Source organism: Hyaena hyaena, unplaced genomic scaffold (genome assembly GCF_003009895.1).
Source record: "Hyaena hyaena isolate Hyena2069 unplaced genomic scaffold, ASM300989v1 scaffold_285, whole genome shotgun sequence".
Lineage (NCBI taxonomy): Eukaryota > Metazoa > Chordata > Mammalia > Carnivora > Hyaenidae > Hyaena > Hyaena hyaena.
The window spans coordinates 1-24,812 of record NW_024080917.1 but is presented as its reverse complement, the minus strand read 5'-3'; the positions used below and the strand labels follow the sequence as shown (position 1 = coordinate 24,812).

At 48.9% G+C, this 24,812-nt stretch overlaps 7 non-coding genes across 7 annotated transcripts; 6 read left to right on the top strand and 1 right to left on the bottom strand.

The window, feature by feature from the left end:
• Positions 1–5,421: 5,421 nt before the first annotated feature.
• TRNAR-CCU lies at positions 5,422–5,494 on the bottom strand. The gene has a single exon. It is a non-coding gene; the product is annotated as a tRNA-Arg (tRNA).
• A 1,030-nt stretch (positions 5,495–6,524) lies between these two features.
• On the top strand, positions 6,525–6,597 carry TRNAK-CUU. The gene has a single exon. It is a non-coding gene; the product is annotated as a tRNA-Lys (tRNA).
• Positions 6,598–9,681: 3,084 nt separating this feature from the next.
• Positions 9,682–9,753, top strand: TRNAP-UGG. Its single transcript has one exon. It is a non-coding gene; the product is annotated as a tRNA-Pro (tRNA).
• A 960-nt stretch (positions 9,754–10,713) lies between these two features.
• Positions 10,714–10,785, top strand: TRNAP-AGG. The gene has a single exon. It is a non-coding gene; the product is annotated as a tRNA-Pro (tRNA).
• A 3,704-nt stretch (positions 10,786–14,489) lies between these two features.
• TRNAK-CUU lies at positions 14,490–14,562 on the top strand. Its single transcript has one exon. It is a non-coding gene; the product is annotated as a tRNA-Lys (tRNA).
• Positions 14,563–15,032: 470 nt separating this feature from the next.
• On the top strand, positions 15,033–15,104 carry TRNAP-AGG. Its single transcript has one exon. It is a non-coding gene; the product is annotated as a tRNA-Pro (tRNA).
• Positions 15,105–21,838: 6,734 nt separating this feature from the next.
• LOC120241615 lies at positions 21,839–21,947 on the top strand. The gene has a single exon (XR_005530909.1). It is a non-coding gene; the product is annotated as a U6 spliceosomal RNA (small nuclear RNA).
• The last annotated feature ends 2,865 nt before the right edge of the window (positions 21,948–24,812 follow it).

The following is a 24,812-nucleotide window of genomic DNA, read 5'->3' as shown; positions in this document are numbered from 1 at the left end:
GCTGTCTCTCTCTCTCTCCTAGAAAAAAATAAAAATATTAAAAAAAAACAATCCTTTTAATTACTTTTCTTATCTTATAACACTAACTCAAACCTGCAATAAAATAGAAATGTGGTAGAAGACATTCTTGTTTTGTTCCAAAATTCGGAGAGAAGCTTTCACAATTCTTCTATTATTTTTTAAAACATTTTTAATGTTTTATTTTTGAGAGAGAGAGACAGAGCACAAGCAGGGAAAGAGCAGAGAGAGGGAGACACAGAATCCGAAGCAGGCTCCAGGCTCCAGGCTCCAGGCTCCGAGCTGTCTGCACAGAGCCCAACGCAGGGCTCAAACTCTTGAACCGTGAGATCATGACCCGAGTGGAAGTCGAAAGCTTAACCGACTGACCCACCCAGGCGCAGTCCAAATTCTTCTATTAAATGTTTGGCACCTCTTATTTTTATAGTTACCATTTGAGAGCCATTGTTGCTGTGTAACATTGCCAAACTTACTGGGTATAAAAACAATAGGCTTTATGCTTATCAATTCTGTGGGTCAGGAATTTAACAGGGAAGAGCAGGTGTAACCTGTATGTGTTAATATGGGGCTTGTCTGGGAGAACTTCGTGTCTAACAGCATCTGGAGGCTCCTTTATTCACACATCTGTCACATGAACAGTTCAGCTGGGACTGTGGAATGGAACATCGACACATGACTTCTTCATGTGGCTTGGGCTTCCTCGCAGCAGGGAAGCGCCAGGCCAACTGAATTTCCTCACTGGCCGCTTTGGAAGCCCCCATAGGCGCGTTTATAGAACAAGACACAACCCGTGTCTCTCTTTATGACCCAACCTTGGAGGTGCTAGGGCTCATTTCTGCTGTACATTTATTGGAAGAAGAAACTCTAGGACTCAAAGGGGAGGGATGCAGACCTCACCTCTCAGTGGAAAGAGTGTCAAAGAATTTGTAGTCATTTAGAAAGACAACTTTATTAAGCACGAATGACATGTAAATTGACTGCACACATTTAAAAAGGACACTTTTCCAACTTTTGACCTTTGTATACACCCAAGACCGAAGCCATCATCAGTCAAGCTAGTGAGCTTATTCATCACCCCCAAAAGTTTTCTTATGGCTGCTTGTCATCTCCACTGCCAGCACTCAACACCAGTTTGCGGAGGGTTTCGTTTTTGTTTTTTTGTTTTTTAAGCAGGAAAGGATGTTGGGTTTGTCGAATGCTTTTACTGCATGTACTGAGATGATCATTTGGTCTTTCTTTTTTTAGTCATAAAACATACATTGATTTTTAAAGGCAAACATTCTAGATTATGGGCATTTTTTAAAATGTCAAAACCTTAAAGTTTTTACTCCCCTTCTCCTAGCTTACATTATTTCTGAGGAGAAATCTGCTTTTATTCTTACCATTCTTCCTCTGCACATGATGTCTCTCATTTCTCTGGCTGCTTTTAAGATTTTCTCTTAAAAATGAGATCACTCATTTTAAAAAAAAGTGTTTATTTATTTTGAGAGAGAGAGAGAGAGAAGGAGCATGAGTGGGGTGGGGCAGAGAGAGAGGGAGAGAGAGAATCCCAAGCAGGCTTCATGGTGTCATCGCAGAGCCCCACTCGGAGCTCCAGCCCACAAACCATGAGATCATGACCTGAGTGGAAACCAAGAGTTTGACACTTAACTGACTGAGCCACCCAGGCGCCCCTCTTTGTTATTCATTTTAAAAAATTTGATTATCATATGCCATCATGTAGTTTCCTTCATATTTCTTTTTAAAAATTATCTATCTTTTTAATTCATTTCATTTCATTTCATTTCAGTTCAGTTCATTTCATTTGAGAGAGATGAGAGCAGGAGAGAGGAGACAGAATCCTAAGCAAGCTCCATGCTCTGCATGGAGGAGTCGGATGTAAGGCTGATCCCACCACCCTGGGATCATGACCCGAGCAGAAATCAAGAGTCGGTGCTCAATTGACTGAATCAGCCAGGAGCCCCTCCTTCATAGTTCTTATGCCTGAAGTTTGTTCAATTATTTGGGGGGCGGGTTGTCTGTGGATTTACAGTTTTAGTCAAATTTGGAAATATTTGTTATTATTTTTTCAAATATTTTTCTATCTCTCCCATTTGCATGTACTCCAGTTGTGCACATATCAGTCTACTCGAAATTGTCCTAAAGCTCCTGATGTTTTGTTTCCAGTCTTAACTCTCTGTGGATTTTATTTTTAATAGTTTCTATTGCTATGCCTTCAAGTTCGCTAATCTTTTCTTTTACAATGTGTAATCCGCCACTAATCTCACTCAGTGTAGTTTTTACCTCAACTATTGTAGTTTATCTATAGAAGTTAATTTGGCTATTTTTTCTCTATGTCTTCCACATCTCTACTCAACATATTCAATCTTTCCTCTAGCTTCTTGAATATATAAGTGTTTTATTTTTATTTTTTAAAATGTTTCTTATTTATTTTTGTGTCAGAGACAGAGCATGAGCAGGAGAGGAGCAGAGAGAGAGGGAGACACAGAATCCCAAGCGGGCTCCAGGCTCTGAGCTGTCAGCACAGAGCCCGATGTGGGGCTCGAACCCACAAACCATGAGATCATGACCTGAGCTGAAATCGATGCTTAGCTGACTGTGTCACCCAGGTGCCTCTATAAGTGTTTTAATATCCTTTTCTACCAACACTATCATCTGCTTCATTTCCAAGTCACTATCTATTATTTTCTCCTGACTATGGGTATATTTTCCTGCTTCTTTTCATGTCTCCTAATGTTTAATTGAATGCCAGATGTTTACAATCTTAGTTTTTTGGATGCTAGACATTTTTGTATTCCTATACATATTCTGGAACATTTTTCTAGGATGTGTGATTAAATTTCTTGGAAACAGTTTTATCTTCTGGGATCTTTCTTTTATCTACTTATTTTTTAAATATTTTGGTTTTTTTAAGCACACTATACCCAACATGGGACTCAAGCTCACAACTCCGAGATCAAGAGTCACATACTCCATGGACTGAGCCAGCCAAGCAACTCTGGGGTCTTGCTTTTAAATTTAGGTAAGTGGAAACTGGATTTGGCCTAGGAGAGGGTTTTACTTTCTAGTTAGTATTATGGTGCTTCATAGTCCCTCCAGGGATGAAAATGACAGCATGCAGGGGTGCAGACACTCAGGGTCCACGGAGGGCAGGTGTCCTCAACACCCATAAACACAGTTGGCCCCCTGGTAAGGCTTTGCTAAGGGTGAAGCATTGGGTTTGAGTCTGACTCTGGGACTTTGCTTTCCTAGAGAGATTGAGGGTCGCCCTTGACCTGAAGAACCACGGAAAAGTTCCCAGTGTTGGCTAGCTTACTCGGCAGGGCACGGAGCCCTCTCCCAGTCTGGGTTTGGAGCTCTACCCTGGCCTTTTCCCCGGGCTTGTTAGCCACAGCCCATTCCATTTTCCCCAACCTCAGAAAGGGTTCTCAGTTCCAGACAGCCACACAAAGACCTGCAGTGTCAACGCTGGGCCCATTTATTGCTCAGAATGCTAGGGAATCGCTTAGAAAATAAGCCAAAGGCAGAAGCCACCACTACTGCCCCCCTCCCCCAGGTCCTTTCTGGACTTACTTGCCTGCTGTGACGTGGGGACCTGATTGAGAGCCACCAAGCGTGGTGCTGCGTATCTCCAGGGAGGATGCAAACCCCCCCCCCCCCAGCTCGTTCCTGGCACCACGGGGGCCGCTGCAGTCCCCGGAACAATCGATCGTGCACCCTCTCCTGGGTCAGATGTCTCAAAATGTAGGCTCTGTTCAGGATAAAATGAACCAATGGCAGAGGCCCATGTGAGCGTTTCTGGCCTCAGCCAGCTGTGAGGGTCTTGGTGGCCTGGAGATCCAGCCATTCACAGAAGCACCAAATCTAAAGCGTCAGCATCCGCAGCTGGGGGACTGATAACCTTAAAGTCGGCTGATCAGCAGCAGCAGTCCTGAAAATCTAACGTCCAGGGTGGGGCTCAGTTCTAGAGTCTTGAAACTAAGGGTTTTACTGAGCTAGCCAGGAAACTTAAACAACCCACCCCCTCCCGTCCCCTCCATCGGAGGACTTCTGGAGGTGTAAAAGCCTGAGTGGAGCCCGGCCCTGAGTGGGGACGTGGGTCGTCCCAGGATCTGCCCCTCTAGGCACAGAGCGCAGTCTGTGCAGCCTTAAAGGTCTGGGATTGTGGACAGGTGGCCCTATGACCTCCTAGACGGCACCTCCCCCACCCCCATCATCCCAGACAATGAACAAGGAAATCCACTGCCACCAGCAGCTGGTGTGGACAAAGATGCGTGGGGCCTGGGCGGGAGCTGCCTGGGTGCCCGGTGAGGGGCGCAAAGAGGGTTGGGGCACACCCTGACATTTGGGTGGACCTGGATCCACTCCATGGACGGGCTCTGTGACTGGTTTGTAGCCAAACTGGTCCCCAGGCCAATTTGAAGAAAAGGCACAGGCTCTCCCACTCTCAAACTTGATTTAAATAAGTCATATTAATTGGACGATAATTGTGAGTTCCAGCGTTCTGATTTCTCTCACGATGACTCACTCTAGGCTTCTTTTGAGATCTCAAAGGTCAAATCATTTTCCCACTTGCTTCTTGCCACCACCAGGGGCCAGCCCTGCAGTGGACACCTGCATCTTCAGAACTTCGGCATCCTCAGCACCCCACCCCATTGGTGAGATTTAGGGACACAGCTCAGCTAGGCGACACTAGAGCCTGGTCCTGGTCCAACAGGCAAGGCTGTTGGTGGAAAAAGTCCCCTGCCCCAAAGTTGTCATGTTTCTCCGTGAAGGGAGCCCCCGGTGGTGGATCACCTCCTCCGAGGAATTGTGCGGTTTGGGGGAAGAGATATTAGGATTCTGCTCTTGGGAGAGTTATTCTGGGACCCTGGAGGGTTCAGTATTTGAAAGTATGTGTGACCATTCTCTTCTAAATGTTTCTTGCTTGCATTTGAGCCCAGATTGGGATCTGCCAGGTGGTCCATGGGACTTTTTCGGTGCTCCATTAACTCTGTTCCTCCCTCCCACCCCCCAAAATGCTAGAAGAGCTACCCCCACATAGGTTCCAGGGATCAGGACCCCACCCTCACCCCCTTACCAGGAAAGCTAGAGGAATTAAATCAAAGGGCTAATGGGTGGTGGCCCAGAAAAAGTTCTGCCCTCACCCCCACCCACCAGCACCCAAACCAGCTGAGGGACAGGTGTGCTCTCTGCTCTGTGAGACGCCCCTCAACCCCCAGCAAGCTCCAGTCCCTTCTTTCCTCACCTTCACGGATAAACAAAACAAAAAACAAAACAAAACAAAAAAACGCCCGTTCCCCGACCTCGGGGTCCTAGGAGGTGCCGCTCCCAGTGGTGGCTGACAATAGTCTTTGGCAACAGAAACCACTTCAGCGCAGTAATGTCAAAATGTAGCCACCCTACCCCGGGTGGGACTCGAACCCACAATCCCTGGCTTAGGAGGCCAGTGCCTTCTCCATTAGGCCACCGGGGCGTGCCCCTGGGGCGCAGGCTCCCTGGTCAGCACCGCCCCCTTCCACGCTCCCCGCAGGCGCGCAGGCACGTCCCCGGGGCTCGCGCGCCCTCGCTGCCCAAGGGTCCCCGCGTTCAGGGCGACGTCTGTTGCCGGCGTTTCGCTGTGCTGCTCCCTGGGGTAGGGCGTCCTGGCACCCACCCCCAGCCCCGCGTCCCGCCCCGTCGGGCCCGGCGCCGCCCCAGCTCCGCAGCCGCCAGGACCCGCCGCGCCTCGTGGGGGCCAAGGTCGGGGCCGGGCGGCCGGTGGAAGCCTCCTCGCGCGTGCATCTCGGGGGCCGAATCTCCCCCTCCTCTTTGTGAGTATCGGGGGACACTTGGGGGGAACTACCCCGGGTCCCTTCCCCTGCGGCGGGGTGGGCGATCGGAGTCCCTAGGGACCGGACCCGTCGTCTTCGTTCTTTGGTTTGAGGCACAGTGTTTGGGGGGCGGGTCTCGGGCGTCCCCGAGGGTTCTGGGGGCGGGGGGCAAGCCGGGACGGTGTCCCCCTTTATAGTGCGCAGGACGGGTGGTGGCTGCGGCTTTTTCCTGCTGGAGAGAAGTGTCCCTCACTCCGTGTGGTGCGGGGGACCTTGGTGGGAAGGACCCCGGGACCTGCGGACAGGAACCCGGTGGGGAGAGAGCTGGGACCCTCCGCACTCGCACTCGGACCCGCTCAGGCGCCTGGTCCTCCGACAACGCCCTTGGGACTCGGACCTGCTAAGCACCCTGCTGCCTAAGAGGCGGCCGCACCCCCCCGGATTCTGGACGCCGGGTCTTCCGACTCCGCGAGCCCGGATCCCAAGTCACGCCAGCAGAGGTGGGAGGAGGTGGCTCGTTTCCTCCTCCGCGGGGACTTCAGCGTGTCGTTTCACGTTCAAAGGTTGGGACCCCGCCCCCAGGCCTGGAGGGGCGGTTCCTCCGCTTCCTCCCGTCGCACCCCCAGAACTTATAAAGCCAAGGCACCTGAGGCTTCAGAACAAAGGACGGAGCGCCCAAGGTCCACTCCCATCGCCCGGCTAGCTCAGTCGGTAGAGCATGAGACTCTTAATCTCAGGGTCGTGGGTTCGAGCCCCACGTTGGGTGGTTGCACTTTTTGGGCTTCAGCAGGCTTTCAACATGTCCTACCCCCTTTTAGAGCGATTTTCCTGAGAAAACAAACTTCCTGGTTGCTCATTCTATGACCAGAGAACACGGCTCGTGGGTGGAACTTTTACCCTCAAGGGACACATTCTGAGACACTTTAGAGTTTTAGTTTTTACAGGCGGTGGTGGCTTAAGCCTTGAAAGGCAGAGCCAAGGCTACAGGGGTAGGTTCCTATAGGTGGGGTCTAGGTCCTTTCCCCTACGGACTGGGTCCCCCCGGCTCGCTCAGAGGCATGAGTCTGCTTTGGGTCAGTCGGGATCAGTCGGTGGGACCTCCTCCACCTCTCATCCTAGATGACACTCATACACTACACCTTCTCCACGGGCAGGTGACGAGGTTGTCGGACCGCAGGGTAGGCCCAGATGGGGGTGTTGGAGGGGGAAGCATCAGATATGCGCACCTGGGAACCCAGAGCAAGAGATGATCTGTCTCCAGAGAAGGGGAGTGGGCACAGGGTGAGGCAGGAAGGGGACACTGACCCAGGAGGCAATGTCCCATTGTCCCAGTAACTGAGGGTCTGTTGTCACACCCTGGTTCTGCCAGAGAAATAGACTTTGATTTCTACTCTTCCTGAGGCTTTGATTTCATGCCTCCTCCACTGTCAGTATCTTCTCGGTGAGCAAAGGTTCTCGAGGCCGCCCGCACTCCAGAGCCCCAGTGGAAGGAAGGTGACCCACCTGCTCCTCCCAACTGGCCTGGGCCCTGAGCATCTATCTGCGGCCCCACATAGACCCCCACCTGGTCCCCTGATCCCGGAGGCCTCCACAGTGTGGGAACTAGGTGAAAGGGGCTGAGGATCCTCTCTGGTCCACCTGCTCAGGGGCCGGGTTTGGCTTCCTTTTGAGACTCTACTCTTATCCCCGCTAAGGCTGCTGCCCTTGAGGAAGGTGAGCTGAGACTCTTACCTGAGGGACACGGCCCGAAGCCCTCCCTGGGCCCGCCTTTTATAGCCCTGGACCTGTGGGTTTAACCGAGGCCTTCATCGAGACACTGTGGGCTCCCAGCTTGAACAGACCTTACCATCTGTTGTGAGGCCCATAAACCTGGAACCCATAAAAAAAAAATAACCCAGATGATACCCCAAGATGTGGCCTCCGGGCATTTCCCAGACACATTGTATTCAGGCCTCCGGAGTGAGATCTCTCCCCAGCCCTCAGTAGCTCTTTGGGACACCCTGGCCCTGCAGAGATGGACAGAGAAAGCCAGGAGCCCCGGCGATGGTGAAGACAGCAGAGGGAAGAAGGAACAGACATGTTTAGAATGAAACCTGACCCCAGTGACAGGGGCCAATTTCTGGAGCTTTCTGCTCTCCCCACCCAAATGCAGGTGGCCCTACTCCCTCTGTGCCTGCCTTCCTTACTCCAGCCTGGTAGTGCTTCCCTCCAGGGACCCCCTCCAGTGTCTGGGAGACCCTGTCCCTGTTCACAGCCCTCCTGTCGCTGTGATAGCCTTGACAGGTTAGTGCCCACTGTGTCCCAGCCTCAGGTCTGGCACAGCCAGAAGAATGCAAGGCTCCAGGCCCCACAGCACCGGGGGCAAGACCACTTGCTTCCATGGAAGGAAGAGAGGCAGACGAAGTAATTGTTCGTCTAGGGACCCACAACTTGCTTTGGGAGGGAGAAGTCCTGGATTCAAATCCCGGACAAGCCTGATCTCTTGTCCGCAGGACATTTGACGGGGGGGGGGGGGGGGATGGAATGGTGGGTCCCGATTCTAGGTCCCTTTACTTTATGATAGAAAGCAAATGGGTTGAAAGGGGAGAGGGTGGGGAGGGGGGGTGCTGGTGCCCTCCTGCCCCCCCACCCATTGTCAAGGTCCCATTTTGTGTCACTGTGGATACATAGAGCTGACCCTTGTCCCTGATGTGCATCCACACACCCTTGCACAGGCTCCATCCCTGAACTTCAGCCTCAGAGGAACTCTGTGCTTTCTGGAGATATCCGCATGGGGGATTTTCCATGGCTTGAACACACATTCTGGGCAGTTCTTTTAGGGCTGTAGGAGGGCTATAGGACTAGGCTCCACTATTTCCGAGCTGGACCCCACAGATCTGGACCCACAAAACCCAGCCTCTCAGGGACCTCAGTTTGTCCATCTGTGAAGTGGGGGTAAACTCAGCTCATGACTCAAAGATTTGTTTGGAATATTAACTTACTTAACCTTTTTTTTTTTTTTTTTTGGTAAAGCATTTAGAACAGCGCCCTGACACGGCAGCACTCACTCCTGTCCCCTCTTCCCGTCTGCTTGCTGGCCCCAGCCTTCCTGCCTGACCCAACCAGGCAACTCCGGGCTGGTGGAAGCCCAGGTTTTCTCTCTGAGGCCCCTCTTAATTCTCTCCTTTCCTGCCTCTTCTGCTTTCCCACTTCACACTCCTGACCCCTTTGGGGGAGGAACCTGAACATTCTCTTGTCCCAAATTGGCAGACCCTGGCTCTGCCCCGCTCCCTGTGAAGGAGCTGGATCCCAAGGGCTGAACTCAGTGTCAGAGTTCAGCAAAATATTTCAAGGGAATGAGGAATCGAGGGGTTAAGCCTGTTTTCCACCCCACCCCCCACCCCCAGAAGGGGGCCCAGTGTTCAGTAGTTTGTGAGTCCCAGTATCGGTTCCGTCTCCCCCGCCCACTCCCACCCAATTTAGAGCGTTTCAGCCCAGGGAGACAGGCGCGGCTGATTGGGGGCAGACCATCGGCCCCGGCTTGGACCCACTGCGGGTGAGCTGTGCCCCTCGCAGTCCACCCTGGACACAGCTGCAGTGCGTTTCCTTCACTGGCTGCAGGCCTGGGGGGTGGGGGGCAGCCCTCCCCTGCGCGCCGCCGCGATCGCGCCGCGTGACCGGGAAGCGGCGGGCTCGGGGCCGCGCCGGGGTTGCTGCGCCCACGGCCACCCTCGGCCTGAAATCTGACGGCAGCCGCGAACCCGCAGCGCCGGCTTCACAGGTGCACACGCTCACAACCGGGCTATCGGGCTGATGCCAGCGTTTGCACCTGCGTCAGCTGCGGAAGGGGAAGAGGCGGCTGCATCGTGGCGGCTCGTTGGTCTAGGGGTATGATTCTCGCTTTGGGTGCGAGAGGTCCCGGGTTCAAATCCCGGACGAGCCCGCTCTATTTTCCCTTCCGCATTTCCAGCGGATCAGGGCACCCACCAGGTGGAGGCTCCTGGTGGCACCTAGTGTTCCGTGAGACGCAGACGGTCAGTGTCTCCCGTGGCTGGGACCCCGCGGTAACCCCAGAAGTTAGAGAAATAAGGTACTTAAAATAAGGGAAAGTGTCTCGTGGGTTGCCCTAGGAGTACGGATGATACCCGCCGAAGTCCCGGGTGAGTCCTACTCTTATTTAACTTGATTTTTTTTTTTTTTGGTGGGGGAGGGGAGACAGGGAGAGAGATCCGGGGTCCCGTGGGCAGGATTTCGGCCCCCCGGGCGTGTCCAGATAGGAGCTGAGGGACATTCGCGCCGTGGCGGGTAGTCGGCCAGACAGCGCAAAGCGAACCCGCTCGCCCGGATCTGCCTGCACCCGGGGAGGGGGCACAGACGCAGCAGGGTGCCGAGCCCACCCCCCGGGCCCTGGGTGCGGTCCCTCAGCCCCGCGCGCGGCGTCCTCGCCCCCCGCTACCTGAGCCCGGCCGAGAGGGGGCGGCGTCCCTGGGCCGCGCCGGTGCGGGGTCGGCGCGGCGGCCCGGCCCGCCTCCGTCCTGGGCCGGCCGCTCGGCTCCGAGGTCCCCGACGGCAGACGGTCGCTGGCCGCCCGGCTTAGTCAGACTCGTGGATTGGAGGCCCCACGGCGGAAACTCGACTTCTTGGTTGGATCTCGCCGGGGCGGGAGGGGGAGAGCGGCCGGGAGGAGCGGCGCGGGGGCGCCGGAGGCCACCGTACCGGGGGCACGCAGGAACCGCTGCCCACTTTGTGGGCCCAGGGAGTGCTAGGTTCCCTCCACGGCCACGGATGAACCTTGGCCCTTCTCCACGAGCCCGAAGCCGGAGTCCCTTCCGCGCGGCTCCGCCGGCCCCGCCCCGGACGCCCTGTCAGTCACAAAGGGGAGACTGGACACGAGCCTCTGCGCGGCTCGTTGGTCTAGGGGTATGATTCTCGCTTAGGGTGCGAGAGGTCCCGGGTTCAAATCCCGGACGAGCCCTCCTTTTGCGCCCCGGTGTTTCAGAGAGCTGGCCTGACGGGGGAGGTAACTAGAAAAAGGCCTCCAGCTGCCTCAGTGCTGCCCACCGCTGCTTTTAAAATTTAACCGCGGCCCAGTCGCCAAAGCGTTGACAGAGCCACGTCACTAAGTACCGCTTTGTCGGTCGGAGTTCGAGGCACCGGGGTGGGAGAAAGAGGTCCTTCCTTCGGGTTCACTGGGACCCCTTTCTTCTCCAGTCGGACGCCTTTGGCGCGGTGAGGCGGGGCCCCCAGCGCGGTCCCGGGCTCGGGAGTGCGGGAGCCGGGGAGCAGGCCAGGAGCTTCTGGCATTTGCAGCCTGGTGGGAGGGGTCAGCAGACGTCAAGGACGTCACCCCTCACGTGGGCGTGGCCTCCCGGAGCCCCCTGCCCGGGTCCCCTCCCCCCTTTTCTGCAGCTCGGGCTGTGTGTGGATGGGAGTCGCCTTCGCGGCACGACAAACGGACCGGGTCGCACCAACACAGGAAAGTTGGAAAATCTAAGCATTTGAAGAACACTAGACATATTGGTCTGAGCCTATGAACCCATGTGGTTACGTTTCCACTCGTTGCCCCACCAAGTAAAAGGTCAAACAGATGTTAACACTTTATTTTTTTTAATAGTTTATTGTCACGTTGGTTTCCATATAACACCCAGTGCTCATCCCCACAGATGTTAACACTTTAAAACTGTATTAGAGAATATCTTGCATGTGTGACTAAGCCTAACAAAACCTTGTTCAAGAGCTCTACAAGAGTGGACATCTGTTCTGCAGAAGCTTGAGGCAGTGATGCCTCCAGGCGCCAAATTCCTGTAAAACACTCCCCCCCCCCCCCCCCCCCCCCCCCCCCCCCCCCCCCCCCCCCCCCCCCCCCCCCCCCCGCACACTCCCCTGGGAAGGCACCTTTCCTTCCAGTACCTGGAACTGAGGAAAGTGGGACTCAGGGGACAGGGATGAACTCCAGCCTTTCCCTGCTTGACTGGCCCCTGGGCCCAGGGAAAGCACTTTTGTGGAGTTCCAAGTGCTTGCCAGCAGATGCCTTCAGCACGTGTGGAAAGAAGACTGCCAAGGACTTCTGTCTCCTAGAGGATCTGAAGGTTGGTTCCACTGGAGAAAAGGAACCAAAGAACGTGGTGGTGGAGAGGACCATGGTGTTGGACAACTGTTAGTGGCATGGTCTTCCTTTTTGTTTAGGATGGGGAGTTTGAGAGCACGCCATGAACCAAGGATCGTGAACAATCCAATTCTGTGTACTTGAGGACCAATTGGAAAAAAAACAATCACCCTCAAGTAGAAGATTTAATTTAAAGTGACCCATGAATGGTAAGTCCTTGAGCCCCTGGCAGAAGTAAGCAACAATTTTCTGTGGAAAGATATACTTTTATTCTAGATCTCATAGAATCCCATACACAAAGAAATTTACAAGGGAAATGGACAACTTACAAAACAAAACAAACAAGAACAACAAGGAAATAAGGCACCATGAGCAACAACCAATGAACAACAAGCAATAGAAATAAAATTGCAAAGATTTCAGCTGCTGAGAATATAAGACACAGATGATAATACAACTATTCTTAATATGCGTACGTAAGTGAAGACCAATTAAAATATCTTTGAGAACAGAAACTATGTAAAATGCTCCAGAAGACTGAAAAAAAGATCTAAATTCTTCTAAAAATAAAAGTGCCAAACAAGCAAAACAAAATTCAATAAATGTATGTAAAGTTTAAAAGGGTGGAGAAATAGTAAACTAAAAATAGGTCAAAATATATAATACAAAAACCTAAAATATCTCAATATGATTACAGATTAAGCAACACACCTCTAAAAGTTCCATGAGTTATGGAGCAAATTACAAAGAAAGTTCAAAGAAATGCGTATTTTGAAATAAATGGCAGTGAAAATGCTGCATACCAAAACCTGTAAGGCATAGCTAAAGCAGTAGAGGGAAATTGATAGTCTTAGATGCGTATAAAAGAAAAGAAAGGTTGAAAAGTAATGTCAAGAAGTTAGAAAAAGAACAGTAAAAGTAACCCAAAGAAGTTAGGACAAGGGAAAAAATAATGCCATGAAATCAGTGAAGTAGGAAACAAGCATACTATAGAGATTAACAGCAAATCCTGACAGAGATCTTGAAAAAAAGTTGTTGATAAAACTTTGCAAAAACTGATTTAAAAGTGAAGAAGGCGCGTACAACCCATATCAGAGATAAAAATGACTTCACAGTCATCACATAACTTAAAAAGATGATAAAAGCATATGTTAAACAGCTTTGAGAAATTTAGAAAAAGGTATCATTCTTTGAATTAAAAAACATGCCTTAATGGGATCAAAATGGAATAAAAATGTAAGTGATCTTTAATAAAGAAAATGAATCAATGGTCAAAAATTATCCTCCAAAGAAGATTCTTGACTCAGATGGCTTTAGTGGAGCATGTTACCAAACATTCCAGAAACAAAATCTTTCAAGAATCGAAGACCGGATCCCACAACACATTTTGTGAGGCCAGCACAACTCTGATATGAAAACTGAACAGCAGGAAAGAGAATTTTAAAAGCACATAACGTAGAGTTTCATGAAGATGGATGTAAAATCTGAAACAAAATACTAGCAAGCCAAATCTCATGACATATAAGAATAATATACCATGGCCAAGTTGAGTTTATCCTAGGGAATGCAAAGTTGATCTGACATTAGAAAAATCTATAGATGTATGCCACAAATTCAAGGAAAAGTATTCAATACAATCTAACTTCCATTTATGATTCTTTAAAATTCTTAGTACGGGTGCCCGGGTGGTTCAGTTGGTTAAGTGTGTTACTCTTGATTTTGGCTCAGGTCATGATCTCCTGGTTGGTGGGTTCAAATGCTGCTTGGGCCTCTGCATGGACAGTGCACAGCCTGTTTGGGACTCTCTCTCCCCCTCTCTCTGCCCCTTCCCCGCTCGTGCCACCCCCCAGAATAAATAAATATTAAAAAATTCTTAGTACACTAGCAAAAGGAGGTAATACCCATAATTGCCAAATTATCTACAAAACACGACAGCAAACTTCATACTGGATAGTGAAACCTTGGCAACGTTTTCTTTGAGGTTGAAGGTACAAGGATGCAGACACTCTTTCTATTGAACATTTTGGAGAACCTGGGTCACTCATACGTTGTTACCTTCGTCCGGCCACTCTAAGAAACAACGTGGCAGTTTCTTTAAAAAGGAAACAGGTAACTACCATTTGACCCAGCAGTTGCACCTTTGGGTATTTATGCCAGAAAAAACGAAGACTTATGTGCACACAAAAACCTGTACTCAGTTGTTTATAGCTGTTAGTATTTGTAACAGATAATCCAGCTGTCTGTCCAGCGGTCAGTAGTTAAACCAGGGGGGTACGTCCGGCTCTAGGCTTTCTGTCTGCGCCTCTCGCTCCCGCCCCTTCACCCACCGGCGGCTGCTACTCCTCGTAACCTGACGCCAGGCCAGGGTCCCAGGTCCCAGGCGGGTTCCCCCGCTAAAAGCCCCAGGGGAGGGGGGTGCTGGGCGGTAGCCCCCTTGCTGCAGCGGGGGCTTCCTGTGGGGCCCAGGGTACTGTGGCTACTGAACTGCCCTCGATGCTTCGTTCCAATTCATTGCTTAACCTAGTTCCCGGCAACTTCAGATCACCACAGCGTATACAGCCGCGGGGAGGGGCGCCCGGCTAGCTCAGTCGGCAGAGCATGAGACTCTTAATCTCAGGGTCGTGGGTTCGAGCCCCACGCTGGGCGGCTTGTTTTCTTCGTTTGGACCATGAAACTCGGCAGGAGGTGTTTAGGGAGCCGTGTGTGGATGCACCACTGGGCGCTGTGTTTTCACGCAAGGCGACCCCCTGACCTGGAAGCCAAATGACACCAAGACACCGAACGCTGGCCCTGGTTTTTGCCCCAGGGTGTCGCCAGTGTGCTCCTGATGAGAGCAATGTCTGCAAAGTGACCTCAGGGAGGCGCAGGGACGCCTGGACCGTCTGCGTGGCCTCGGGCTCGTTGTTGCGTCAGCGCTGGGGCCACCGGATTGGGGGGCGTGAGGGGGCTGCTCCCCGCTCTGATCGGGCTCCCTCTGGCCCACCCGCTTCTGAACTCAGCCCTTCTCCGCGGGTCTGAAACCCGAAGCTCCTGCTCGCGTCACTTCCTCGGTCCAGCCTGTGCCCCCTCCCGGGGCCCACGCAGTCATAAAGAGAGTCAGAGGCCACTTTCTCCGCGGCTCGTTGGTCTAGGGGTATGATTCTCGCTTAGGGTGCGAGAGGTCCCGGGTTCAAATCCCGGACGAGCCCTGGTGCTTTTGCACAAAAACTTCTTAGAGATTGAGGAAAAAACTTCTTAGAAATGGAGGAACTGCCCCGGGACCTCAGCCACTGGGCGTGGAAACAGGACCTTGCAAGGGAGGATTAAAAGAGAATCTGTAAGAGCCGCCAGCTGGTTCCGGGAGCTTTAAAGTTTTTTAATTGGAATCCTGGGGCTCCAGGGGTGCAGGCTTTCCCAGGCAGGCTGCTCCTCCCGCCGCTGCGTCAGGTTAGTCCGAGGCTAGTGGATGGAGGAGGGGAATGCGTGAGAAGCAACGCTCCCCACAATCACAAGTCCAGCCATTTCCGGGTGGCATTCAGACGCCCCCTGCTAACCATCCAGGAATTTATAGGCCAGCAGGACTGCGGGGGCAGAGCGGGGTGACGGCACTTTGGGGAGCTGCCCGGGCCCTTCTGCCTTCTCTTTCCTCCCCCACCACCCCCACCTCCTCCCTCTTGTGCCCTCTGCCGTGGTCCCAGAGCCCGCCAGTGGACCGAGTGCGGTCATGGCTAGGGGCCTGTGCCTCTCTCTGAAGTCAGGCTATGAGGTCCAGGCGACTGGAGGCCCAGGGAGGGTTTGACTTTGACTCCTAAAGAGTTCCAATCCCGGGGAGCTGCTTTCCATAAAAGGTGAAGGCTCCTGCATTCTGGGCAACCGTGGGCCAAATCTCAGGCCAAATCTCAGGCCAAATCTCTTTCTTCCAGAGCCATGCAGGCCCCCGATGCTGTCTGGCGAGTCAGAGTTCCCGGGGGGAGTCATCTCTGTCTCAAGGTTTTTGTTTTGTTTTTGTTTTAACCTTTATTTATTGTTTTAAAAAAATTGTTAACAGTTTTTAAGGAAATTGCTACAAAGAAAAACCCTGCAAGAGAGATTTGCAGTTTCCAGTCACACAAATGGGCGGGATTTGGGGGACCAACCCTCTGGCTAAAAACAACGGAAAATATTGATATGCAAAACAAACACACTTAAAAGCGATGAAGAGCTTTCGAGAGCTTAAAAAAAAAAATATCCCTGGCCACATTGAAATGGATGTGGAAAACCGGAGGGGTGCGCGGATCCCCCAAACCTGTGGGACGCACGGAGGGAATTTGCCAATCTGCGCAAACATGTGAGTCAAAGGCAGGGCGCGGAACTTGCTGCTGAGTTCGCCCTTGAACCTGTGGCCCCGAAAGAGAAGGATGCACGGAAGACCCCTGTCCCACCCCCACGGCGCCAGCTGCTGCAGGAGAGCGCATTACCTGGGCCTCGCCTTCTCCCGCCTGCTGCTAAAATGATTTTAAATAAAAGGTGAGCGAGGGCGGAGACCTCTCCCACCAGAAGGGCGAAGCACCCCTCGCTCCCTCGCAAGAACAAGGACCCCGCATCGACGACGCCCTAGTGGGCTTCCTCTGCAGTGTAGGCAGCGGCAGCCCAGCCGGTGCCTGCTGTCCGTCCTCTGGGCCTGTGGTCAGTTGGCCAGGACAGGAGGGACCAAGGAGAACAGGAAACTCGACATTCAATGCAAAGGGTGCTGATTCGGTTCTGGATTTTCTTTTTTAATCCACAAAGGACGTTAATGGAGGAAATTCGAATATGGGCTGCACGTTAGATAATCTTGTTGCACAAATGATAAAGGATAAATTCAGAGGTGTGGCGATGGGAGGTTCTGAGGTCCCTGGAGTTCTTAGGGCCATGGGGAGAGAATCTTGAGCGGCTCCAGATTCTGCTGATTTTTTTTTTAAGTCATTGGATAAATTACAAGCCTCAGTGAATAATTGGGGGGGAGTGTTACGAGGAAAATTGCAGGGGGTGTGTCCACAATACTCGGACTTTCGGCTCCAGGCAGCCCTAAGCGGAGGCGTCCGGTCTGGTGCTTGGTGCCAGCTCTCGCACCCAGCCTGGAAAGGTGAGGGCCCAGAGTGGAGTCTTCCGGTATCTCTCCGTCCCCTGGACGTTAGCCGAGCCCGGAGTGGTGGCACCCAGTGGCGGATCGCAGCGCAGTAGGCTCTGGTTTCGGCCTGCGGTTGAGCCTCAGAGAGCCCGGAGGGTCGTCCCCCACTGCACGCTGTGACGGCCGCACCGTCTACCTCCCAGCCCAGCGCCCAGCTGGGTCACTGGTCATGATGGGTCCGGAGAGGACAGCACACTTATCAACCATGCAGCCCAGTGGCCAGGCCCGCGCCCCACCGCCTGAGCCAGCCAGAGACCCTTCTGCGCTCTGAATCCATTCCTCCGGAGAAACAAGTGTGTTTCTGAGCAAGGGACTCCTTCTGGAGGAAACAGAGAAGCCAGACTCTGCGAAGCCTGTGGTGGAGGAGCCGCAAGATCGCTGGCAGAGGACGGTGCAAGGGGGGGCTTTGCGGGTAGGGGTGTTTGTTTCCTTCACTGCTGTTTCTGGAGGCTGGAATACACACTGTACAAACTCGGCCTGATCTCGAGTAAAAACCCAAACCAATCTTTGGAACACTTGTCAGCCACTAAGGAAGCATGCTGGCAGCTGCCCCAGTGGCCTCATGGATAAGGCACTGGCCTCCTAAGCCAGGGATTGTGGGTTTGTAGTCCCATCTGGGGTAATAGGTTGGGCTTAACCTTTAAATAGGGGCGGGTTGTTTTAGATTGTAGGAATCCTACACGTGGTGAGAGGAAACCTGTGAAACTCAATAAACTTACTCCTTATAAGTCTAGAGGTTTAATAACAAGGGAACCAAGCAATGTACTCCTACTATTCACACTTATAGGTGCCCAAGGTTAATTGGGCAAGTAACATAATGTTGTTCAACTTAAAAAAGAGCTTCCATCTTTCTTGCTGGACCTCAAAGATTCCAGTATGAGAAAGGTGTGTGATCAGTTGTTTTTAAAACCGTGCAGGCAAGGGGAGGAAAAAAAAAAGAGACTATAGCAAAATCCAATGTGTGTAATTAAAAAGGTAAACAAAATGTAGAGAACAGACATTTGCACCTGTGATATATGAATGTCAGAATTGAATGGGCGCTTGGAGAGAATTGAGGTGACACAGGCCAACAATAATGTTGGCGTGATCTGGGTTAAGATTATGGGTGATTTTCTATGTAGGGTTCTGTTATTTCAATATAATTACTTCTGTGACTTTTTATAGATCCTCCAGGGTGGTCTCACTGTTAGAATCTCAATGTCAGTCCAGGATTTGGGGTCTAGCAAAAGATGTCTTTGAATGCCATGTGACTCAGCTCATCAAGAATTTATCAAGAAGTTTTAGAGATTATGAATGTGTATGCACATAACAACATAATTCTCAAATACATAAAGCATAATTTTTTGAGAAACCTCTGTATTGTTCCATAGTAGCTGTACCAGTTTGCATTCCCACTAACAGTGCACAAGGGTTTCTTTTTCTTCACATGCTTTTTGGACTGGAAGGTCCCATGCCAGGCTTTTGAGTTTGCTCAGGTGCCTGGTTCAGAATTAAATCTTAAGACTAACCACCTCTAGTCCACCTCTAGTGCTCTTTTTTTTCCCCCTTCCTTTTCCTTTTTTTTTTTTTTTTTAAATTTTATTTTAGAGGGAGAGAAAATGGATCCATGGGGGGAGAGGGACAGACACACACAGACAGAATGAGAGAGAGAGAAAATATTAAGCAAGCTCCACCCTCAGCACAGTGCCTTACACAGGGATCAATCCCACAATCCTGGGATCAATGACGCCAGTGGAAATCAGGAGTTGGGAACTCAAAGACTGAGCCACCCAGGCACCCCCTCTATCCCCCATTAAATAATGAGAGTGAGCAGGGTTAGTAGCCTAACAGGGTAGAGAGAACCTGTCATCCTTGAGAAGATGACTGGTGTGTTTATGTTCAGGTTAAATGTTGGTGTTCTCTATTAGGCTGCAGGCCTGGAGCCTGGTGAGGGACAAAACAAAAATGAAAAACAGCAATTTCCTTGGATGTGGAATCTGACTTCCTTTTTTCTTCTGTCTTAAAAAGTAATTTTGGGGGCATCTGGGTGGCTCAGTCAGTTAAGTTACCAATTCTTGATCTCAGATCAGGTCTTGATCTCAGGGTATTTTTGTTTTGTTTTGTTTTTTAAATTTTTTAATATTTATTTTTGAAAGACAGAGCAGGAGTGGGGGCGGGGGGCAGAGAGAGAGGGAGACACAGAATCCGAAGCAGGCTCCAGGCTCTGTCAGCTCAGAGCCTGATGCAGGGCTCGAACCCATGAACCGTGAGATCATGACCTGAGCTGAAGTTGGACACTCAACCAACTAAGCCATGCAGGCTTCCCATCTCAGGGTATTTTTGGATGCCTTTGGGACCTACAGCTTATGGAAGACACAAGCTTCCAGAGGGGGACACATTCCTGCCGTGTGGGTTTTGTTGTCGAGCCCCTGCTTTGGGATCCTGGACCTTAAGAGTCCCTGAGCCACCTGCTGACTGGGAGACCTGGGTAAAATCCTGCTGGGCTGTGTGCACTTCTCCTCCAGCCATCAGTCATTGTTGCGCAGGCTGTATCCTCACGGTCGTGCCTCACAATCTTCTCTGAGTAGAAGTGGCAGACTTGTGTGCCCAGGAAGCTCAGTCAGTAGAGCATGAGACTTAATTGCAGAGTCACGGGTTCAAGTCCTTTGATGGGCATAGGCTTCCTCTTCTGCTTGGCGCTAGGCAGAAGAAGAGGGTGAGAAAGTCAATTTTCCTTAAATACATGCCCAGTGGATGCCTTTGAATGAACTTCTTCAGTTAGCAAGACTCAGAAAGATCTTTTGATGTGCATAGTACCATATCATTTAAGTTAGATGTATTATACTCTCAATCTCAGCATTTTTGACACTGTGAGGCAGATCATTCTCTGTTGTAGGGGGCTATCCTGTGCAGTGTGGAATGTTGAACAGCATTGTTGCACTTCATCTTCTAGATCCCAGTAGCACCCCCATAGTTGTGACAACTAAAAATATCCCCATATGTCCAGTGTCTCATGGTTGTGAGCCACTTGTCTAGAGAATCAAGCCCATAAATATTGATGCAAACATTTCTCATGTGAGATTGGATAGGAGAGCTAGTTTGGTACACGGCCAGGTACAGGGCAGGTCGGAACTCAGCCCACTGTGGCCAACCTAGAAGGCAGCTTGGTAGGGTCAGGAAATGGGCTATGTACAGAGGGCTAAACAAATTAGTTAATATATTGAGGCTAATGGGAGCCAGATTTCTCACTGATGGAGCTTGAAAAAGAGAAGGCTTCCATAAATCCTGTGGGGTTTTATTGGAATTGGAGGTATTAGTGATGTTATCTGATAACTTGGTAAAGGCTATGTTGCTGCGAAAGATGGTTTGTGATAGTGAATTTATAAAAGCAATTTTTGAAGTTTATTTTTAGGGAGATAGAGAGTATGCAAAGTGGGGGGGGAGGAAGGGAGGGAGGGAAGGGGGAGAGAGAGAGAGAGAGAGAGAGAGAGAAAGAGAGAGAATCCCAAGCAGAATCCACGCTGTCAGCACAGAGTCTGACATGGGGCTCAACCATATAAACTGTGAGATCGTGACCTGAGCTGAAATCGAGAGTCAGAGGCTCCACTGACTCAGGTGCGCCTATTACATACTGCTTCTAACATTCATTCATAATCATTGTATCAATCACTTATTTCACTGGGAATTAAAGAATGAAGATTTCTTAGTTCTATCATTTTTCATTATTTCTTAACTGGCATTGTTCTGTAAAGAAGAGCTTTCCTCCCAAAATAAACCCAAGATGAACTTCAGATCACTTTTAAAAGAGAGGGTACATGCTAAATTCTTTCCCTTTAATTATTGATTTTCACCTCTGGTTATAGCAAATTACCTTACATTTTTCTCTTTTTTATACTATTATTATTGATACCCAGATTTTAATATTTTAATGTTTTGTAATCACTTATAATTATTTGTTTAGTTAGTTGATGCTCAAATTGTTCCAAATTTGGCCAGTGGAGGAAGTCTTTTCAATGTGACATCTTTATTTCTTTTTAAAGATGTCTATTCATTCACAAATCTTTACGTTCAAAAATTTCAAGCCTAAAGAAATAGTTTAGAAATATTTGCAGTTTTAGAAATATTCTCATTGAACTTTGAGTATTTTCTTACTTACACACATATAATGTCTTAGAGTCACCTTATCTTATTCCTGCCCAGACTTGGAATCAGCCTTTTCTCTATGGAATCCTGTTTCCTTTTAATAGGAAATGGTGTTTAGAAGCCAACATCCAGGTGCTAGGGGTGCTCATTGATACTGAGTTATCATTAATTGCAGATTTTGTTTTTTGTTTAGTTCACCTTAACTTTTAGAACAGCTTACTACTTTATCCTTTTTTTTTTTTTTAAGTGTTCCTTCTCCAGTCCTTTGTTCAACTCAACTGATGGAGGAACTAGTGGAATCTTAGTAACCAGATTTTTTGTTCAAGGACGTTCCTTCCCATTTCCATTCTTTGGATCTGTTTGGGAAACTCCTCCCTTCCTACATTTAGTCCCGATGATAATGTACGTCACTGGATTCCCACATGGAATGGATTGGGTTTAAAACCCAAGATTACCAAAACACCACGCTCTCCTATCCAGAATGATTGGTTTGGATTTGGCCATGTGATTCAAGAAGAAATTATCACAGTCTTGCCTGAAGTTAATAAATAAACACTGGCAAGGCACCTGGCTGGCTCAGTCAATAAAGCATCCGACTCTTGATCTTGGGTCCTGAATTTCAGTCCTCTGTTGGGGGTAGAGTTTACTAAAAAAAAAAAAAAAAAAAATCGCATGCTTGCTTTGGCAGCACATATACTGAAAAATTGGAACTATACAGAGAATATTAGCATGGCCCCTGCACAAGGATGACACACACATTTGTGAAGCATTCCATATTTTATAAAGGTTGCAAAGCCTCATTCCAAATCTCTGTACTCTGTCCTACCCCACAGTGCCTACACCCGAAAGAGAATAAATCTTTAAAAATAATTTTAGGGGTGCTTGGGTAGCTCAGTCAGTTAAGCATCCGAATTTGACTCAAGTCATATCTTGTGGTTTGTGACTTCAAGCCCCACATCTTGTGGTTTGTGACTTGCTGCTGTCAATACAGAGCCTGCTTTGGATCCTCAGTACGCCCCTGTCTCTGATCCTGCGCTCTCTCTCAGAAATAAATAAAACATTAAAAAAAATTTTAAAGCGGGACCCTGGGTGGCTCAGTCGATTAAGTGTCTGACTCTTGATTTCATCTCAGATCATAATCTCATGGTTCATGGGTTCTAGCCCTACATCAGGCTCTGATCCTGGTGGTACAGAGCCTACTTGGGGGATTTTCTCTCTCCCTCTCTCTCAAAAATAAATAAGTAAACTTAAAAAAATTAAAAAAACATTTTTTAATGTTTATTCATTTCTGAGAGACAGAGAGAGACAAGAGGTGAGTGGGGGAAGAGCAGAGAGAGAGAGAGAGACACAGAATCCAAAGCAGGCGCCAGGCTCTGAGCTGTCAGCACAGAGCCCAATGAGGGGCCTGAACTCATGGATGGGACTGCAAGGTCATGACCTGAGCCAAAGTTGAACGTTTAACTAACCGAGCCACCTAGGTGCCCCTAAATTTTTTTTTAAAGAATTACAAAAGAACACTGGTAGAAGTTCTATGTGCCCAATGATTACTAGTTTAGGAGGATGTGAGTTTGGAGCCACTGCTGGCCATTTTATCTGCCACACGGAGAGACAGTCTGTAGAATGAAGTCAAACAGAAATAAACAGAATAGAGAGATAAGAAATACATGTTCTGATGTCATTATTTGAGCCCCTGAATCTAGCCCTGCCTGAAATTTGCAAGAAGTTTGGACTTTGCAATTACATCAACCAATAGATTCCACTTCTCCTTAAACTGATAGAAGTTAGTTTTCATTTTGCAAATGATTTCTTTAGTAATCCCGTGACTATTTTTCCTCTCCTTCACAGATTGTTGATAACTAACATTGTGAGGTATTTTTAGACCTATTTTTGGAGATAGAATGTACAGAACTTGATATCTGGTAACATATATCTGATGGAGACATGAGAAGTCCTTATGGCCCTAAAGTTCTTACCTTGAGTTACCAGGAACAGGTGAGTGATATTTATGAAGACATCATAATCATCATGAAGAATATATTCTTTATAAATAATATTTATTTATTTATATATTATTTATTAATTATAATTATATATTAAATTATAATATATAAATTTATGTATATACTAGTCATTATTTATAAATAATTTATAAATAACCTAAAGTGGAAGATCAGTTAGAGTAACACTAGTTTCCAGAATGCTTTTTTTTTAGCGATTCAACTGGCACTTCTGATGGAAGTGTATGGTTTTTTGAGTAACCCTTTAATATTATGAACTCAGGAAAGTAAATTTTACAGTGCATAAGACTAAAAACTTTATGGGCACCTTAAAGCCAGGTCTTGTCTTTAGTGCTATGTGGTGATGCCTCCTGGACTCAGAAATTCTGTTCCTCATTGGCATCCATGCTATACTAATTTATAAATGGACTCAATAATGGTTCATATTCTACCTCATTAAATATAGAATAAAATATAGAATATAGAATAAAAGCTTGTCAGCTGACCCTTTATAAAAATGTCTATTGCCATATGAAGATGAACACAAGACACTATTTACAAGTGATATTTATCCAGAACACAGATGATTGAGTAGAGGATGAAAGACATAGATATCACTTAACACCTTTAGCTTCTATGTTCTGGACATGGGCCAAGCCCAGTGCATTGATGAGGTTAGGGGTCATGAGATGTTCAACATAAGTTACTTCATTTAATCTACACAACTGTACAAGGTGAATATTATTTTGTGGTTCTGAGAAGGTTGATAGATTTCTCAAGGTTACACAACTGGTAATGGTAGATCTGGGAATTAAGGACACATCCGTGTGAATTAAAAGTTTATTCTCTTAATTCGTATGTGGCATCATGTATATTTCCTAACAAGGACACTGACCCAGTGGGAGTGGGGTATAAAATATAGGACTGTAAGTTTTCTCTAGCAGAAAAATTCTTGCTAATGACTTCCCCCAGTATTGTATCATTTCCAGTGCTGCCAAGCCCTAAAGCAGCAATTGCATAACTCCAACACTAGGTCCTTATTATCAATGTTGGATCCAAACCAGCATAAAGATGAAAAGGGACAATTACTCACTCCTTGTCTCTAATGAGGCTCTTAGGGAATATGGCCCTAGTGGCCATGGTGGCTCTCATAAAGAGCTGGCCCTCTGATTCCCTCAAACTTCCTCCCTGCACCAAGGACTGAGTCTATGTGTTCCAGCCCTTGTTCATGCAGACTTAGCCTGAAAACCCCAAAGACAGTCCCTTTCCCTCAAACCAATAATCTCTGGCCAGGTCTGGAAAAGTGAAGCAAGTCTGGGACTCTTGGTGACTGTCATAACTGCCGTTCTTTTCGGGTAAGAGTCAGATCAGTGGGACTTTATCGATCACTGATTGTTAGGGTGGAACCCTTTCCAGGGGCCTCACTACATCTTTCTTTTAAGTGGAGCCAAAGAAACAGTTCTGAGATCATCAGTTGTCCCTTGCGATCATATGCGACCATGTATGCCTTGTCTGTTTACGATACCTGAACTGTAAGGAGAAACAATTGGCCGAGTTTCTTTCTTTCTTTCTTTCTTTCTTTCTTTCTTTCTTTCTTTCTTTCTTTCTTTCTTTCTTTCTTTCTTTCTTTCTTTCTTTCTTTCTTTCTT